The following is a 17,769-nucleotide window of genomic DNA, read 5'->3' on the forward strand; positions in this document are numbered from 1 at the left end:
CCCCTTTGATTTTGGCATTTTAACATTAGCCCTATGGGCGTTGCATGGAAAGAATGGGACCAAAAGTCGGCAGTGCCCCCCAGGCAGGCAGAAGGTGTTCCGCCGCTACTTGTACTTGTACTGATGGGGGGGGGGGGGATGTTCACGTTCGCCAATCTGAATCGCCTTGATACGAATGAAGCTTCTCACCTGTCTGTTGCGGGGTTCTAAGGCTTGCACAAGACGTAAACTCGGCTCCGCAAGGCGCAAACCATAGATCTCTCAAGAGCGAAAATCGTGCAGTCCAAACTGCGCGATCACGAGCCAACCCGTTGCTCGGTTACTTTGTTTAATTTCTCTGTAAGAATCTTGGCTTTGTCGCTTGGTATATAGGGCCTTGCGCCGAGTCGCCAAATTTGAATTGAAATGCCGTCCCAGTCCCGACTGACTGACGAAAATAATACCCAAGTTGTCGGCAAAAGCTGGCTGCAGGCAATATTGGGCAATATAAGATACTTTATCAGGCTTGGTTACAGGTTTTAACGGCTAAAACTGAAATAATAAGCCGTTATATATAGCTTGATAAACAGTAATCTCAAGGTATATAAAAACACTAGGTAACGCCGAGAAATACCTTCAGCATGCGGGCAACGGGTTCAGGTCTTGACAACTGTTGCTAGCACAACTTGCAAGATACTTTCTCCCTAACTACATTATAGATTTTCATAAAAGTTTGTCTACAATCATCCTATGTGATTTCATAAATACATATTTTTTACTATCCTTATCTAAATTCGTCTTCGCCAGGAATTTTGTAATTATATAAAGAATCGCCATGCCTTCAGTTATTCTCAAATATATCGATACCTAGGCGTTGAAACTTATAAAATGTAGTATTTTTCGAAAGAAAATGAATTTCTAAATCCATCAAGTATAAATTTATTGGGAAATAACAACAGGGAGAGAAGGCACAGGTCTCCAAATGTCAACTGTGTGCTGAAGTTGGACGGGGGTAAGTTTGATGAGGCGCCTTTTACGAAAACGTGGACATTGGTAGGGTCAACTAAAAATTGAATTATAATGTATGTTTCGTCTGCTTTCGAACTGTGTTACCCTCATTGCTCTACAATTAATGCAAATGTGTGAATTTCAGTACTTTATGTGTCAGTGTCACCATGCAAAGTGTCACTGTGGTAAAGAGGTAGCTGAAAAATGAGACATTGGTAGCCCCAAACACTGATTGATCTATAATATATGGTAGATAAGTTTTCTATTGCACTGCCGGGTGAATCTTATCAATTAGTGCAAAATGGCTTATTATGCCCATCAATTCTGTTTCGAAATATAAACCGTACAAGCGGCAGTGCGCCATTTCCGTAACATCCCCTCCATTTTTGTCTCGTGACTTGTGGTGATGACCAATGCAATGACGAAGTTGTACTTAAAAGTGATTTAATTCGAGAAGAAAGGACAATGCAGGTAGCATAATGCAATATGTTTCCTTTATATGTTATTCTTTCCTACAAATGCCATCATTTTGCATTGTAACTATTGGAAGCATGCGATACTTAGCTGGGTTTAAAGTGTTCTACTTCGTAACATTGAAGCATAAGTTGCTGAAATTCACATGTTTGCATTAATTGTGGAGCAATGAGAGTTGTAAGGTTCGAAAGAGGATGAAATATGGATTATATTTCATGTCGTTGTTGACCCTACCAACGTCTGATTTTCGAATGAGGGAAGGTCGCGGAACTACCTACGGCTGTTTTCAAAAATAGGTCTCAATTGGTGGTTGCTCATTGCTCTTGATACAGCCTTCGAGTTCTCTGAATTAATTGTTGATGCCAGATCGGTATATGTCAAGTTTACGTCCTAAGCACATATCAATGATAATTGTTTCACATTCCTACGTATTTTGACGTGCTGTCTCCATAAATGGATACGATTCAGGAGCATTTCAAAGTGGTGAATTTGAATGCATACAACAGCTTTCCATGCAAGAAGACAAGTGCTTTTCGTGTATCCGTGCTTGTTTAAAGCGAAACAGCGGTTATACATCAAATCCAGTAAATGAGTAATCTTATCACAAAAGTGCTCCCGACACAATTTGCCGCGAAAATTTCATAAATGGCTGTCTGATTGCTGCCATATCGCTACCATATTACCCGCGATAGGGCTTTTTTCTTTTATTTGAAGGGTTTTAAATGTTATATATAGGCTTCGATTATTCCCTACATTTTGGGACGAGGGAGGAGACCCAGGTCTTGATTATCCAGTCCATTTCGCGCATCGGGAGCGCATGGTCCTAGCTAACCACTGGACTGTCAAATTCTGTCAAAATTCTGTCAAATAACTGTAATGCATGGACTGCGAAGCCTGCCTATGGCTTTTACCTTTAGAGGTCACCGAGAGCAATCTGTCCGATAATTCTATTTTACGGTATCGGGGGCCTCCTTCACATGGGCGTGGGCCATCGTGTCGTTCTAAAAATCGGGAAAGCTATTATCCTCGCTCGCTCGTCGCACTCGCCTGATCGATAATTTGTCGTGACTCGTGATTATCATAGGGGTATATATTTACAGCTCTGTCACCATACAAAGGCCCAAGGAAACTTCATGACCGATCACAAATCTTCCATCCTGTCTGGGAGCCGTTCGGCTTCCCGGCCGGTCCACCAATCCGCGTATCAGTCCCGCGCCGCACCGTTACAGAATGTCGCCTGACGGGCCTGTGTCGGTCCTGATCCGCTCCTCTCGACTCTGACCGTGAACTCGCTCCCCGGAGCCGAGTCAGTGAGTCATGGACTCGTGAGGACTCGCCGACCACGTCCAGTGGAAAGGGTGAGAGTGGTCCCGGCTTCCGGTGTGTTCGAAACGTGGGAAAACAATAAACATCATGTATCGACCACCGAAAACGTAGATCGGTCACACAGTCGACGGAAGGTTGCATGGGATCGAGCTTTGGATGGTTACCACGAACCGCCGACTTACTATCAGTCAATGTCATGGGCATGGCCTACCAAGCGAAGGCAGAGCAGTTACGAGCTATGAGTGGTGAATAAAACGTAGGTATGTTTTATTTACCAGGCTCCGTAAAATAATGTCGAGCTTTATACAAGAATTAATGGCATTATTGAACATACATTCATGTGGACTTCAGATGTTTTTGTGTCTAATTAGAAATATATTTATGGTTTGACATGATATGGTTTGATCGCTGAGGATCCAGGAAAACTCCAAGGGGAGGGTCATGAATCGAAGTGGTGCCCCTACCTATACCCAAAATTAAAAACTCAACGGATTTCGTCCACTTCATTTTGGTGGTGCCCCCATTTTCAGGTTTTTTCTTTTTATTTTTTATTTTTAGTCAGTATCTTAACTCTTAGCCACAACCACATTTACCAATTGTAAGCAAGTATATATGAATGTGCTATGTGTATATATGTTATGGACGCTGAGTAGTGAGTAATTACCAGGAACGTTATCAGGTAAGCGAATCGTTGTCAGTCCGACGAACTTGACCCCGGCGTCTAAAGGGTCTGTCCTTGACACTTCAGGCTTGTCAGGGGTACCAAAGTCCTTCCAGGGACACCACAAACCTGGCAGGGGCACCTACGGCCTTGTAGGGGCGCCACAGGCCCGCCAGGGGCACCACAGGCCTGCCAGGAAGCAGGGGCACCACAGGTCTAGCAAGTATACACGACAGGCCTGTCAGGGGCACAACGGGCCTGTTGGGCCCATGAGCACCCCTAGGGGCAGGGGCACCACAGTCCTTCCAGGGGCACCGCAGGCCTGTGAGGGGCACCAGCGGCCTAGCAGGGGCACCAGTCAACACAGGCCTGCCAGGGGCACCACAGACCTGCCAGGGGCACCAGAGGCCTGCCAGGAGCACCACCGACCTCGCAGGGGTAACTTGGGCCTGTCAGGGGCACCACGGGCCTGTCGAGAGGCACTTCAGGCTTTTCAGGGGCACCATAGTCCTCTTCGGGCGCAGGGGTAGCAGGGGCCTAGCAAGGGCACCAGAGGCCTGCCAGGGGCACCACAGGCCTAGCAAGGGCACCACGGGCCTGTCATGGGCACCTCAGGCCTGTCAGGGCCCAGGGACACCACAGTCCTTCCAGGGGCACCAGAGGCTTAGCAAGGGCACCACAGGCCTGCCAGGGGCACTACAGGCCTAGCAAGGGCACCACTGGTCTATCAGGGGCACCACGAGCCTGTCATAGCCAGGCATCTCACTTCTCAGGCTTGTCAAGGCCCAGGGGCACCACAGGTCTGTGAGGGGCACCAGCGACCTAGCAGGGGCACCAGTCAACACAAGTCTGCCAGGGGCGCCACAGACCTTCCAGGGGCACCAGTCACCACAGACCTGCCAGGGGCACCAGAGGTCTGCCAGGGGCACCACCGGCCTCGCAGGGGCACCTTGGGCCTGTCAGGGGCACCACAGGCCTGCCAGGGGCACCACAGGCCTAGCAAGGCACCACTGGCCTGTCAGGGGCACCACGACCCTGTCATGACCGGGCACCTCAGGCTTGTCAGGGCCCAGGGGCACCACAGTCCTTCCAAGGGCATTAGTATTACAAGCCTGTCAGGGGCACCAGAGGCCTAGCAAGGGCACCACAGACCTGCCATGGACACCACAGGCCTGCCAGGGGCACCACCGGCCTTGCAGGGGCGCCTCAGGCCTGTCAGGGGCACCACGTGCCTGCCGGGGACACTTCAGGCTTGTCAGGGGCGTTACAGTCCTGTCAGGGCCCAGGGGCACCAGGCCCGTGGTGTCCCTGCTAGGCCTGTGGTGCCCCTGGCGGTCCTGTGGTGCCCCTGTCAGGACTGTGACCCCTGATAGGCCGGTGGTGCCCCTGGCAGGTCTTTGGGCCCCCGGGCCTCAAGGGGGGGGGCCATGACCCATGTGACCCCCCCCTTGGATCCGCCCCTGCAAAGCGAATGTGCTCACTGCTACTGCCTACCGAATGCAATTATAATTTATCGTATTGAGCTTAGCCTATGGGGTGCCTGTTTTCCAAAGCATGGATGCTTTCATCACCATTAACATAGGTTTTGCATTGCAACTTTCACCGTGAGTGCGGTAATGCCCTATCATAAGGTCAAAGCCGACCGGGTTCAAGTGTCTTCGCGTTGGAGTTTTGATTTCTCCCAGTTCGCCCGTACCACCAGGCATACCGTGACAGTGACCCTAAATACCCACAGGCTAACCCCGAGACAAGGCACGTCGGACACCAGCCTCGTTGACAAGATAAATGTTAGCGGTATAACGAAAAGTAAGCCGTAATGACGGGAAGAAAAGCTGCGATTCCGCTTGGTTCCACCCGCTCAAACCTTACCATGCATAACGGTGATTACGATTGAGGTAACTACGAGATCATATGAGAGAGGTTGCAAGATGCAGATACACCATCCCACGCCCAGCCGCCTCAGACGTCCTTGTGAACAGTGCAGATTGCAGCCCGGCCGACGGCCTTGAGACACACCACTAAAGGACGTCTGTGCGAACGGGCTCCCAGTGGCTGATATAGCGGTCCGATAGCGCCGCCATGATGCCTCTGTCACCGACAGCCTCTTCAGAGCTGCGGCTCAACATGACAGGTCGGTGCTCACGGTACAGGGATACATCCTGCTCGAGGGATAAACTGCACGCCGAGCCGAGTCGCAGGAACAACAGATAGACCGCCGAGGATCAATGTTTCACAGAAATTACTGGTGTGAATCTTGGCCCTCTGAGATGACGTGCCGGCTGGACACACGAAATGGCTTCTTTTGATGGATGTATTGCAGCTACACTTTTCACGAGATGCCGTGACCGCTGCCCGTCCTATGATCTCCAGACCAGACGACCGGCGGCGAAACCGCACTCAGGTATGAATTGGCTTTCTGAAAAGTCACTGAACCGTGCAGCAAGCCCGCTATCCGTGCCCAACAGTGCGTATCGTCCTGTTTCGCCACATAAAGACCGTGTGCAACACCACTATCGCCATTACGACTGTTTGCGTTGGGCAAAGCTCACTCAGCTATGCATACAGGTCATTTCCCGCCCCATGCAACAGCGAGAGTTAACATCCGGACCCCCTCCAAACAATCAGCGGAGGCGAGCCGAACTCAATTTATTGTAATGCCAAACCATCGGGAGTCGGACCAGTGAGGAGACGCATGAAAGGGCGCCGGTGGCGTCGGTGGCGCCGGCCAGCTGCCAGCACGCGCCGGCCGCGGACAGTCGCTCGCTCGCCTCACAGACACACAGACAGACAGACAGACGGACAGCCAGGCAGACACGGAATGAACGGCCGGCCGGCGGCGCGGCGCCTATCAACTGCCAACCGCGCCGACAGATAAATCACGCGCGCATACGGGCTCGCGCATGAGCGCGCGAGCCGACCCGAGACAGGAGAGCAGTCTCGGGTACATCACAACGAGCCCCGCCGCCGCGAGCGCACCTAAGGCGCGTCGCTACCGCCGGGTCGCGCGCGAGCAATCAAATTAACCTGATTCGCTGCCACGTAAATGTCACATAGATAAAACACACGCACACACTCGGGTCGTATTTCGCGGCGCCGGCGAGCAGAGCACATCACCGCTCGCCGCTGGCCCGGTCTGACCCATCCCGCGACCCAGACACCCGTCCCCGTGCACACCCAGCCACACACCGACACACGCGCAGAGATGCAGATCAGTCGGCCGTCCGACTCGCTCGGTGCTGGCGGCAGACTGTGCTCCCCCCGCGGCGCGCAGCTCGGGCCGCCGCGCCGGCCTCTACTCGCGCTCGGAAGCCGCTCCGACTCGCTAGCCCACACCCTAGTGTGTATCTTCACTGTGAACTGGCGGTGCACATCACGGGCCCGGCCCAGCGCGCGCCAAACATAAACGAGGTTAAAATGTCTTCTAGATCTATCCGAGCGGAGCCCGCTCACATCAACTCGTCATCTCCCTCTTGGCTGAAAATGGAACACGGGCCAGTCAGAGCAGATTCAGAGCCAAAGAGGTCACAGGCTGCGTCAAAGGTCAGAAAAAATTGTTACCGTGTTCTTCACAATCCAAGTGACATATTCGACAGTTTTTTTTAACGCGATTATTTCATGACTAAACAAGTGAATATATAAAAGCGTAAATAAATCTGGATCTTTTTCTAGACAATTCCACGACCTAACTTTACGAGAAGATAGTGCTGACGTCTATAAATTTGCAAATAAACATAAACACAGTGAATAACAAGCAGACACGAAGTGCAGTCGTTCCAGGGTCGCGGCACCGTCCGTACCCAGTTCTGTCATACCGCCGGAGCGGATCACGGTGGGACCACCCGGCCGCCGACTCGTGTATATTATGGCGAGACGACGCGATTTATGACCTCGTCTCCCCTGACCTTCTCGATTGATTCATTCACGAGACGGCCCGAACGGCCCCTCGCTCTCAGTTTCCGGTAGAGGTTCCACGGAAGTGAAGACGCATGCATGACGTGTGACCGTTATAGACTGCCCGGAGGTGAATGCATCTCTTGAAAAGCATGGGGTAATTGGAAGCTACATATAAATTAACAGCCGTGCAGAAAATTAGCAAGTCCAGTAAGCAACATTTTCGGGCAATTATAACCCATGTCGAGCTGATTTATGTCGGACCTATCCCTGGCAGGGAGTAACTAACTATATGTATGTTTGCATGCACTGGCAATACTTGCCCCGTTCGTGCCTGAGACTCAGCAGCATCGACCTAACCCTAACCTCCTTACTTCCGTAAGAAGTAAAATCCGATCATACCTTTCACCTGATATTGACATCTGTGCTCAATGCAGCGGACATCAGTGACCGTGCGAATAATTTTGTAGCATGCCTTAACTCGCGAGTTGCTGGGGGGGGGGGGGGGGGCGTTAAACGCCCCCACTTTTTTTCGCCGCGCCATAGCATAAAAACGGCGCTTTGGGTACCTGTAGGGAATTGATTGAAGTTTGTGACATAGTTTCAAAATACTCGGTCGGAGTAAACGCCATTAGACTGCCAATACCATGAACAATCAAATGGCTATCTTCAATTAATATTGATTATCGTTCCGCATTTCCCAAAATCTTGAGCTGAATCTTGGCAATTTCTCGTGACTACTTCACGACTATGATACATGCATTTCTTAAATTGAACTTTTTGAGCCAAACACGTACACATATGATAAAATGAATGTCACCATCGTGTTCTACGCCCAAAATTACACATAACACATGTGTCACAGGCTGCGAATATCAGTTTTGATTTTCGGGGATATGTGCCTACCCAGTTGACCTGACCTTGACTCTCACCTATGCTTGACTGAACCCTACATGGAGCTGACACTAGGCCTTATATGAAGGATTGTGCACCGTTCTGACAGAGTTTATGACGAGAGGCGCCCATTGCGAAGTCCTGAAGTCCATGCTACTGAAAGCCCGATTTCAGGTGTTTGACCTGACCTTGACCCGACCTGTGACCTCAAAATTCAACTTTAAAGTACTCATCTGAAGCGTCTCGTCGCTTTCTTTCGTTTGCCGCCTCGTGCGTTTCGCTGTGCCTATTGGTTCTCGAGTTATCGGCTGGGGGCGCTTAATGCCCCCCCCCCCCCAAGCAAACGGCGGGTGGCGAAATACCCCAGCAACTGCCGGGTTAAAATCCGTTAATATCAACATGTGCGATGGCTAATGCCTTCGTTTTACCATTCACCACTAATACATGTCGGCAGCTGATGCCTCACAAATTACAACTTCGATCTTACATGACTGCCCGACCGGTCTGCAGCTCCGCACCTGCGTGCGGCCATCCCACCGCGCTGTACTCACTTCCTGTAGTTGTCGAGGTTGGGCGGCTGCGGCCGGGCCGCGGCGCCGGCTCGCGGCAGCACGGCCGCCGCGGCTCCCTCCTCTGACGGCTCGGCGTCCATCTCCTGCCCGGCGCCGGCCGACGGCGGAGTGTAGTTGAGGAAGTCCCAGATCAGTATGCTGTCGTCGTGCGAGCTACTGACGATCTGGAACTCGTCAAACTGCAGCCGGAACACGCGACCCGTGTGCTCCTGAGGACACATACGGGTGGTGTTAGAACAGTTGATCGGGTCACAGTCACGCACTGATGTCGAATATTGACGTTGGTGGTGGCAACATTTTGTTTATGCTAACAAACTGCTATCCTCAGAGTACAACAGAACAAAGAGCCGCTCTGCAGCGCCTCCCTGGTTCCGCCGCGCCTGCCCCCTCCCTGCCGCGCTTCTCTCTTCCCAGCAGCCGGCGTTCCCCGTCCTCTTCTGTCCGGAGCTTACCACCAGAGTGTGCAGAACCAGAGTCCACTGGTGAGGAGCCCCTGGTCCCTGTATCTCCTCCCCTCCCCCGTATCGCCTCCATCCTCCCCGCTATGAGCAACTTACCACCAGAGTGCGCAGACACAGAGAGCCCACTGGTGATCGCGGGTTCAGCGCCGCCTGCAGGTCCCACACCTTGATCTTCCTGCAGAGGTACGGGGAGGGACAGATGCGTCACAGAATGGGCACGGGGCGAGGCAGAACGGATGAGGTGAGCGACACACGTAGCGAAAGAGACGGATGGTTTAGAGAATCAGTGTGAAATTCTCTAAATCACGAACAACAAAAAGACAAAGCTTGCAAAAGTAAACAGCCGATCGGGGCAATGTCTGCGTATCTCACCCGTCATAGGCGCCGCTGACAATCCGTTTGGAGTCGAACCGGATACAGCGCACCAGCTCGTCATGTCCCTCCAGCACACGCAGGCAGTCGCCGAACTCAATGTCCCAGAGTCTGACAGAGCGGCAGGAAGGGCGGTTAACATCATGTAGCACATCATGGACAAGAGAACTTTCAACCTTAGTCGGCCCGCGTCGGAAGAGGTATACGCTGTGAATGAATCAACCCGCTCTCTTTCAAAGAATCTCTTTGTCACCAAACACAATCGACTGACATCAAAACTTCAAAAGATATCTATCTTTCTCTCAGCTCCCCTGCTGCAGCATTGCCTGTGCTGCAATTTTAAGTAGGTGGCGTTGGCAAGCATCCAACCCCAAACCAGTCATATCATCCCCAGCTTTCCCTGAGCTCGTCGCCATCCCTCAGTCCTCCCCAGCCGGTCCTCAGCGTGCCATGCAGACGCCCACCGACCTGATGGTGTTGTCGGAGCTGCCGCTGACCACCAGTCGGTCCCGTACTGCAGGCACCGATGCCCCTCTTGTGGCCCGACAGCGTCCGCACAAACTCACACGTGGACGTGTTCCATACCTGGGACGGAGCAGATAGATGAGTGACGAACAGGCGGTATACTTACACAGCTGTGTGAGAGCGGGGATGACAGATCAGTGTCAGGCGCAGTCTGAGTTCAGCCCTTGGCTGAATTCGTGTCGGCGACATAACGAGCATTTTAGCTAGCGTCGGACGAAATGTTTCAAAACACCCTGCATAACACTGCTGATGACGGTTGTAAGTCATCAAATTATAAGCCGTCATTAAAAATACAAGCCATCATCAAAACGATGGGTCCATATTTCAGCACCATAAATCATGCCCTATTTCACTTCCATCAGTAACTTGTGTGCTCATTCTGCCTGGAATATGGTCGCGGGAAGTTTCTGATGAAGTGCCCTTGTCCCCGCTGCCTTCCGCCGGGACCATTTGCTACTTTTACAGCCGCCTGGAGGGCCATCTGTGTTCGGAGCACTCGAGCCGCCATCGACCAAACGGAGCTGAGCAGTGTGACACGCGGCGGAGCGCGGCGCGGGGGCGACAGACAGCGGAGATCGCCGCAGAGCGGGGAGAATACACGGGTGTCAATGTCAGGTTATGGAGCTAGCCGGACCAATGTCAGCTTTGACAGGAACAGGTCAAGACAAAATACAGCTCTACTGATTGCAACATGATTATAGTTCAATCCATCATGACAATAATTTTGTACAGAAGGAATGGGGAAAAATGAAATGTGATATATGAAGCTATCATTGAACACGAAACAAACAAGAAACAGCGTATTAATAAATTCCCACACATCTTAGCACACACGCATCCCTTCCCTCCCAGCTCTCTCCCTCCCCTCTCCCGTCCTGACCTTGATGGTACGGTCTCCCGACGCGCTGACGATGTACTTTTCGTCAAAGTCGACCACGTTGACGGCCGCTCGGTGTCCGACCAGCACGCGGTGCAGGTTGATCTCGGTCGGCGATACCATGTCCCATACGGCGATCGAGCGGTCCTGCAGGGTCATACAGAGGTCAGTGGTTACAGATCAGTGACAGTCAGTGCGCCTAAGGTCATAGGTCGTCGTCAAAAGTGGGCATCTGTGGCAAAGTTGTGTGCGAGACGGAAAAAAGACAGTGGTAATAACAAGCAACCCGAATTCATGTTCTGAAATCTCGCTCAAATTCAGGTTTGGCAAGGATGACAGAGGTCAACTCATAAGCAAAGGCAAAACAGACCGAGGTCGCACATTGTTTTCTCGTACGTAACGAATGTTTTCTCGCAACGAAAGAAGTACAAACAAAAAAAATGTCATTTCAGTCCGGTGTCCGCACTCAAGAGGCCCACTTATCCTGCACGCCATCTACCAGCACTGCCTCAAACCACGAGTTGCAGAAGCCACCACAATCCCCGCCCGGACGGAATGATGCAACTTTCTCCCGCACGCCCCCTGCCACCGACGGGGCCGCGCAGTTGGCACGTCACCTCTCGCCAGCTGACCGAACCGATCAGCCCCGCACGCACAGCCGTCAGCAGTCGGAAATGTTCCTCGCACACCCCGAAACCAGTCCTGAGTGTTGTGTTTCTCGGCGGGTCAGCCACTCGGATATTACGATACATATTGAACGGGCGAACGGCTGTTTTCCGGGACACACGTGTTGGCAGGGAAATGTAGGAATTCAAAGGAGCGGGTGTGAAGTGTCGAGTGGCCGCAGAATGGTGATGCAAATTAGAGACCCACTGAACTGCAGATGGGGCACCCGGCACAGTCACACCCGGAAAGACTGCAGACGGGGGCTTATCAGTTTGTCGAGGAAATGTAGGGCTAGTTTATGGCCACGCAGGGTCTACAGAAGTAAGAACGTCAGACCTTGTTGGTGATGTTAGAAGATGTTATTTAAATGCCGAAATGGGCACTATGGTAGTAGGTAGTGATGGAGGCGTTCAGCAATGGAGCGATTGATGTGAAGAGAGATTTAGCACCTCATATTATGAAATATTCGGTCATGACTTTCCACACGATACTGTCTCTGATACCTACCAATATTGTCTGTCATGATACGATGCCTAGCAGACGACGCCGGACGCCATCTCCTAATTTCTATGCATGCGTGTAAAGCATGAGCGTCGAGCACATGTGCAGTAACAGCTGCTAGTTACGGAAATCCCTCGACTATCCGTCCGTTTCATAGACATAAGCTAGCCGACAATGGTGACACATTCAATTCAGACAACTCATGTTTATCATGAATGCAAGGGACTGGTTTTGGTTCAAACTTCAACACCCACCCAAACAGTTATTGAAGCTAAGCACGTAGCTGAAGCAGGTATGACTATCACATTGTGATTAGAATTTAGAACTACAGCTGGGTGTTCCTTGTGCATAGAACATCCAACCAAACTTCCCCTGGATTACGGTACATAGTAACGCCTTAGCGCCTCTGACCGCCGTGACGGACGGACACAACAAACAAACATTTCAGTGACGCACAGCCTAACTGGATGAGCTCATAGCAAGTGGAACAAAGGAACAGTCAACCCTCTCCATCGTAAACAATTGACGAGTACCGGTACATCAACTAACACTTGAGACGGTGTCTACTTGAGAGCAGACGCTCGAATCCGCATCCCACACACACTTGAACTGATGACCCATTACGTACTCTGTTCCCACATCTCTGCAAGAGGCTACAAACTTATCTATGAGAATCTCATCAAACTCAACACAGCCCCACGGTAACGCCAATATTTCAGTCAATCTTCATAGTCCATGCGCAGTACATGGAAAGTAACCCATCCTACTCCCCACTCACATTCTATTAAATAAACCAGCTCATCTCACATAGTTACATGTTCTCTTACATCCCCACTCATCACTCACCTTTCCACCAACGCCATCATCGCACCCGTACCCTCCCCTCCCCTCCTCCCTGCGACTCACCTTTGAGCAGGTGACCATCATGCCGTGAGCGAAGCGCAGATGCAGCACTGCCTCGCAGTGGTGGATGAGTGTGTTGACCAGCTCTCCCGTACCCACGTCCCAGACACGGACCGTGGCGTCGGACGAGCCCGAGATGATCACCTTGTCATCGTATTGGAGGCACAGCACCGAGCCAGTATGGCCGGTGAGCACTTGCTGTGGAGCGGCGCGGGGCCACGGTCAGTGGGGTGGGGAGGAGCGGGCCGTATAGAAGGTGGGGAGGGGAAGAGGCTGAACGTGGGAAGCAGGGGCGGTGCAGGGCTAGGTGAGCAATTGCACCGCCGGCACGGACTGGGTGGGGACTGGGGAGCTCGGGTACAGGTGGCTGGTCTCAAATCACCGCTCACAAACGACAGACGACGCTCGGAATATTCCAAGTCATGGCATTGATATCCGAGCTGGGCAAACACAAGTGTCAGGCATTCTCCATACACACGTGTAGTAGACCATGGTAGGGCCGGACTGACAAGACATTTAGCCAGACCGTTGGATTTGGAATGATTCTAATGTTACACTTCACAAACAAAGAACGACGAATAGTGAAACGATCAAGACAGTGACAAAGGACGCTCGTAGGGTAAGGGCGGGTAAGAGTACGCGGGCGATAAGAGTACGCATCAGCTGTTTCGGTTGCTTAGCAACGCGGGTTCGTCGAGTTCATGAAGTGACATGAAGCCGCCAGTGCGTGCTTGTCACCAACGGAACGTGGGCGTTGAGCGGCGACGCTGTTGAGTTTAAGGCGATGAATATTATTTTTGAGCGTTATGATATTATTATGGTATAGTACAATAATTTTGATACTTGGCAGTTGAGATAAGGTACATTTCCGTGATTGTTGTGGGAAACTTGTGAGGTTTTCTGGGGAAATACTGTGCGGTGCAATATTCTGTTTGCGAAGTTTTGCACAACGTTTCGGGGCTGTTTTGTGCGCGAATTGCATGTACGGTAAGAGCACGCACTGTTCAGGAGGGTAAGAGTACGCAGAATTATACATTAAATCGAATAGACAGAAATATAAAGTTATTAATCTATCGCTCAATGACGTTTGTTTTGTAGGTATATCATCAATGGAGCACTGTGAATTGCAGATGCGTACCCGAAATTCTTCCAAAACGAGTTATTCTCCCTTTTGATTGTGCATTTTTTAAAGAAACACGACATGATTATTTCCTGATTTATAGACTTGAAAGATTTATTTTATGTTTTTCTTTTTGGATACTCGAATTAACTTAAATGCCTTCTGAGTTTGAAGTTAAGCATTTTGACAGTACAAGCTGCATAGGTGTGTGTTCATATGCTTGCGTACTCCACCCGCCTGGCGTGCGTACTCTTACACACCCCATATGGTAAGAGTACGCAACTGCAGCGGTTCAGAAAATGTCAGTTTTAGACCACTTCCATTTACGCTGAAGGATCGTTGCCCCATGGGTTGATGGCTAATTCAATGAACTTTAATATTCCCTATTTGCGATTTCTTTCTTTCAAATATTAAACAAATGAGAGCAAGAAATCCACTAAGTGCGTACTCTTATACGACTTCACCCTATACCATGAATTGGTCATCTACCGCAAACTAGAACTAGGATCAGGAAATATATCAAGAAGTGGTCGACTTTAACAAAGATCCCGGAAACGACTCAAGAATCAATACCAGGTACTCCAGTTAGTTCCTGACGTTTCGCGAGAAATCTCTAATGGCCTTTACCTGTAACCGGCAGCTTCCGGCGCTGATTTGAATAGTCAAAGGTCGGCCAGAGCCGCGCTGGGCTCCAGAGACCGGGTCGGAACCGGATGCCGCACAGGGACGGAGACACCCACCTTTGTGCACTGGAGCGAGTTCCTGTCCCACATCTTGATGGTGTTGTCGCGCAGGCCGGAGACGATCTTTTTGTCGTCATACTGCAGACAGTAGACGCCCTTGGAGGTCTCCGAACGGCAGTTTATCCTCTGTAGGTTGTGCTTGCCCGTTCGCCAGTTGTTTTCTATGCTCTGGAAACGACGATGACGGATGTCAGTTACTGTGTGGGTTGATGTGGGTGCAGGATTTCTCCTGATATTTGTTATGACATGAAATGAAAACCAACACTAAGAAACGAACTGTAAACGACAGCCAGCCCTGAATGTGATGCATCAGCAGTACCTGTAACTCAGAAGATATCGTTCTGATGAAATGCTCAACTGCTTGGAAGACTAAATTAATTCTTTTTGTTTGAAGCAAGGGTGAAGACTAAAACATGTTTCGAACAGAGTCTGGAAAACATCCTGTTGAGCGACCAAAAATGTTCAATTGGCGTATATTAGCAGAAGGCGATATAGCAAAAAAGGACACCTCGAGGTACGAGTTCATAACGTCTAGTAGCCACTGGCTACCGGCCAATAAAACAACCATAGCAAGCCCAGGAAGCCAGACATTGCCGCGGTGTACCAGCTACGGGCTAAAGGAAATCAGAAATGATCATGACAAAAAAAAAAAAAACGCATCCGGCAGCATACTGGCCAGTGACGACACTGGTACTGATTAGCACTAACAATAATTATTACATGGCTCCTGTGTTAATTTGGCATGAGATATTTTTTACTATTGCCCGGCATCAGGTTACTGACCTTTCAGTGTCAGGTTACTGACCTTTCTGAAGGTGAGAAGCGGTTGCCATGTCAACGGTCAATAGTAAGTTGCTCGCGCAGTGGTGTTTGAACAAAAATTCAAATGTCGTAATTTTATCGTCGTTTTCTCAGACTGTTCAGTTTGATTTCGTGATTGGCTAGTCAATTCATCAAGAACTGGGCCGTCATTTGAACATGTCCGTTCAAATACCCCGATTTAATTTGTTGGAGCCGCATTAATTGGATGAGCTATTTTCATCGCGCAGGGCTCAGGGCACTAAAAAGGTGATTAAATCAGCAGGAGACGTCTTCATTGAGTTCTTGCAAGTAAAAGGCATATCTGTTGAAAGCTGCATGCACAGCAACGATGTCCTGGACAACGCTGTGAAGGAGTTCTTCATTACTGTAAAACGCAAGGACGGTGAACGCTACAAATCGAAGAGTCTCCACACTTTCAAGTACGGCGTGAAACAGTACCTGTTGACGTCGGTGGGAAAGGATCTACAGCATCTACAGCAAGGACCACAGCATCTACATCAGTGGAGCCTCAGACCGGCGGCGGCCAGCTCTTCACAGGCTGCATCTTCAACTTTAACATGTAAAGCAACTAAGTGTGTGCCGTAGACATGTGACGTGGCTATGATTGTATATCCAATACATTCAATTGTACCATGATATTTGTGTTTGGATATTTTTTTTACGGGATGAAGGAGTACTAAGTAAAGATTCCGAGAGTTGGCCATGTAATAAAACGAATACTGCATGGGGGAGCGGGCAATAGCAAAAATATTGCCCTCTGTAACGTCACTGTCGCCCTCGGGTGAAGACCTCCACAAGTGCTATTGCCCTCGGCTTCGCCTCGGGCAATAGCACTTGTTTCGGTCTTCACCCTCGGGCGACAGTGACGTCACATCGGGCAATATTTTTTGCTATTGCCCGCTCCCCCATGCAGTATTCGTATAATTCCTTTGTGTAAGTTATCCCAAACATTTTGTTGCTTCATACTGCTTAGTGCTTCGTATATAATATCGTTATTACCAGCTAGCAAGCAGTGAATTATTTCAACAGATGACGGTGCCAATCCGTAATGGTACTACGCAAGTGCCACCAATGAGCCCTCGGTCCCCAGATGCCTGCCCCTCTTCTGCCCGTGGCCTGTCCCTGTCCTGCCGGCGTCCTCTCTCCCTATCACTCTCCTGCCGGCGTCCTCTCTCCCCACAGAGTCCCCTGACCCGTCCACGCGACATGTGCCCAGTCCCGGCGTGACCGTCCACCCGAGCCGTCAGGCACTCAGCCGACACCAGAGCACTACACCCGTTAGCCCAGCGAACTCCCCTGGCAGCTCCTTACTCCGCGTACTGGAGCCAGTCGGTGAGACATGACCGCAAGTGGCGCGTTATATAACGGATAGTAATTGTTAGGTAAGGTGGATAACGCGAGGTGCTCTGTAAATTATAGGGCGGTGATTGCAGAAGAGCAGCATCCGAGCGAGCAACGCACCTTCAGGGAAAACTACCTTCAGGTGGAAAGTTGGCTATAAATCGACATTTGACCGTAATTCATTCAGTATTATATTTTTCACTTCTATTACATAGTCAGCGTACCTGGATTAAATAACAATTTGTCTCGCGGCACCGGTAAGATAATTTCGACATTCTGAGTAATTGATACCAGTATAACATCATCGGAAAGACCAAATGAGCCAGAACATCGCAGAGAGCTATTGCGGAGCGGAGTCAATTTTCACCCCGGCGTCCGCAATTAGAGCTAATGACGCGTCAAATGGGGAACTCACCTCGATATCCTTGATTATTTTCGGGTAGAGTTTACGGTATTTTTGGTGGTCAGGTAGCGCTTGGCCTGGTTTCGGCTTCCCTAGGTATTGGCCCCTGAAATAGAATGGATGGGGATGAACGACGGCCATTAGCGGCGGGCGAGTCCCGTTTCTCGCAGGTCCTCGGCAGATCCGCCCAGCACATGAGACAGGCATAGGTCCGGGGGTGTTCGACCCGG

At 50.5% G+C, this 17,769-nt stretch overlaps 1 long non-coding RNA gene and 1 pseudogene across 1 annotated transcript; one reads left to right on the forward strand and one right to left on the reverse strand.

Annotated features, from left to right (window-relative positions):
• The first annotated feature begins 1,346 nt into the window (after window positions 1–1,346).
• LOC122388410 lies at window positions 1,347–5,958 on the forward strand. Its single transcript, XR_006257786.1, has 2 exons — window positions 1,347–1,458; window positions 5,184–5,958. It is a non-coding gene; the product is annotated as an uncharacterized LOC122388410 (long non-coding RNA).
• A 119-nt stretch (window positions 5,959–6,077) lies between these two features.
• LOC122388412 lies at window positions 6,078–17,645 on the reverse strand (annotated as a pseudogene).
• Between the last annotated feature and the right edge of the window lie 124 nt (window positions 17,646–17,769).

The sequence above is a fragment of the Amphibalanus amphitrite genome, unplaced genomic scaffold (genome assembly GCF_019059575.1).
Source record: "Amphibalanus amphitrite isolate SeventyFive unplaced genomic scaffold, NRLGWU_Aamphi_draft 000321F_arrow, whole genome shotgun sequence".
Taxonomy (NCBI): domain Eukaryota; kingdom Metazoa; phylum Arthropoda; class Thecostraca; order Balanomorpha; family Balanidae; genus Amphibalanus; species Amphibalanus amphitrite.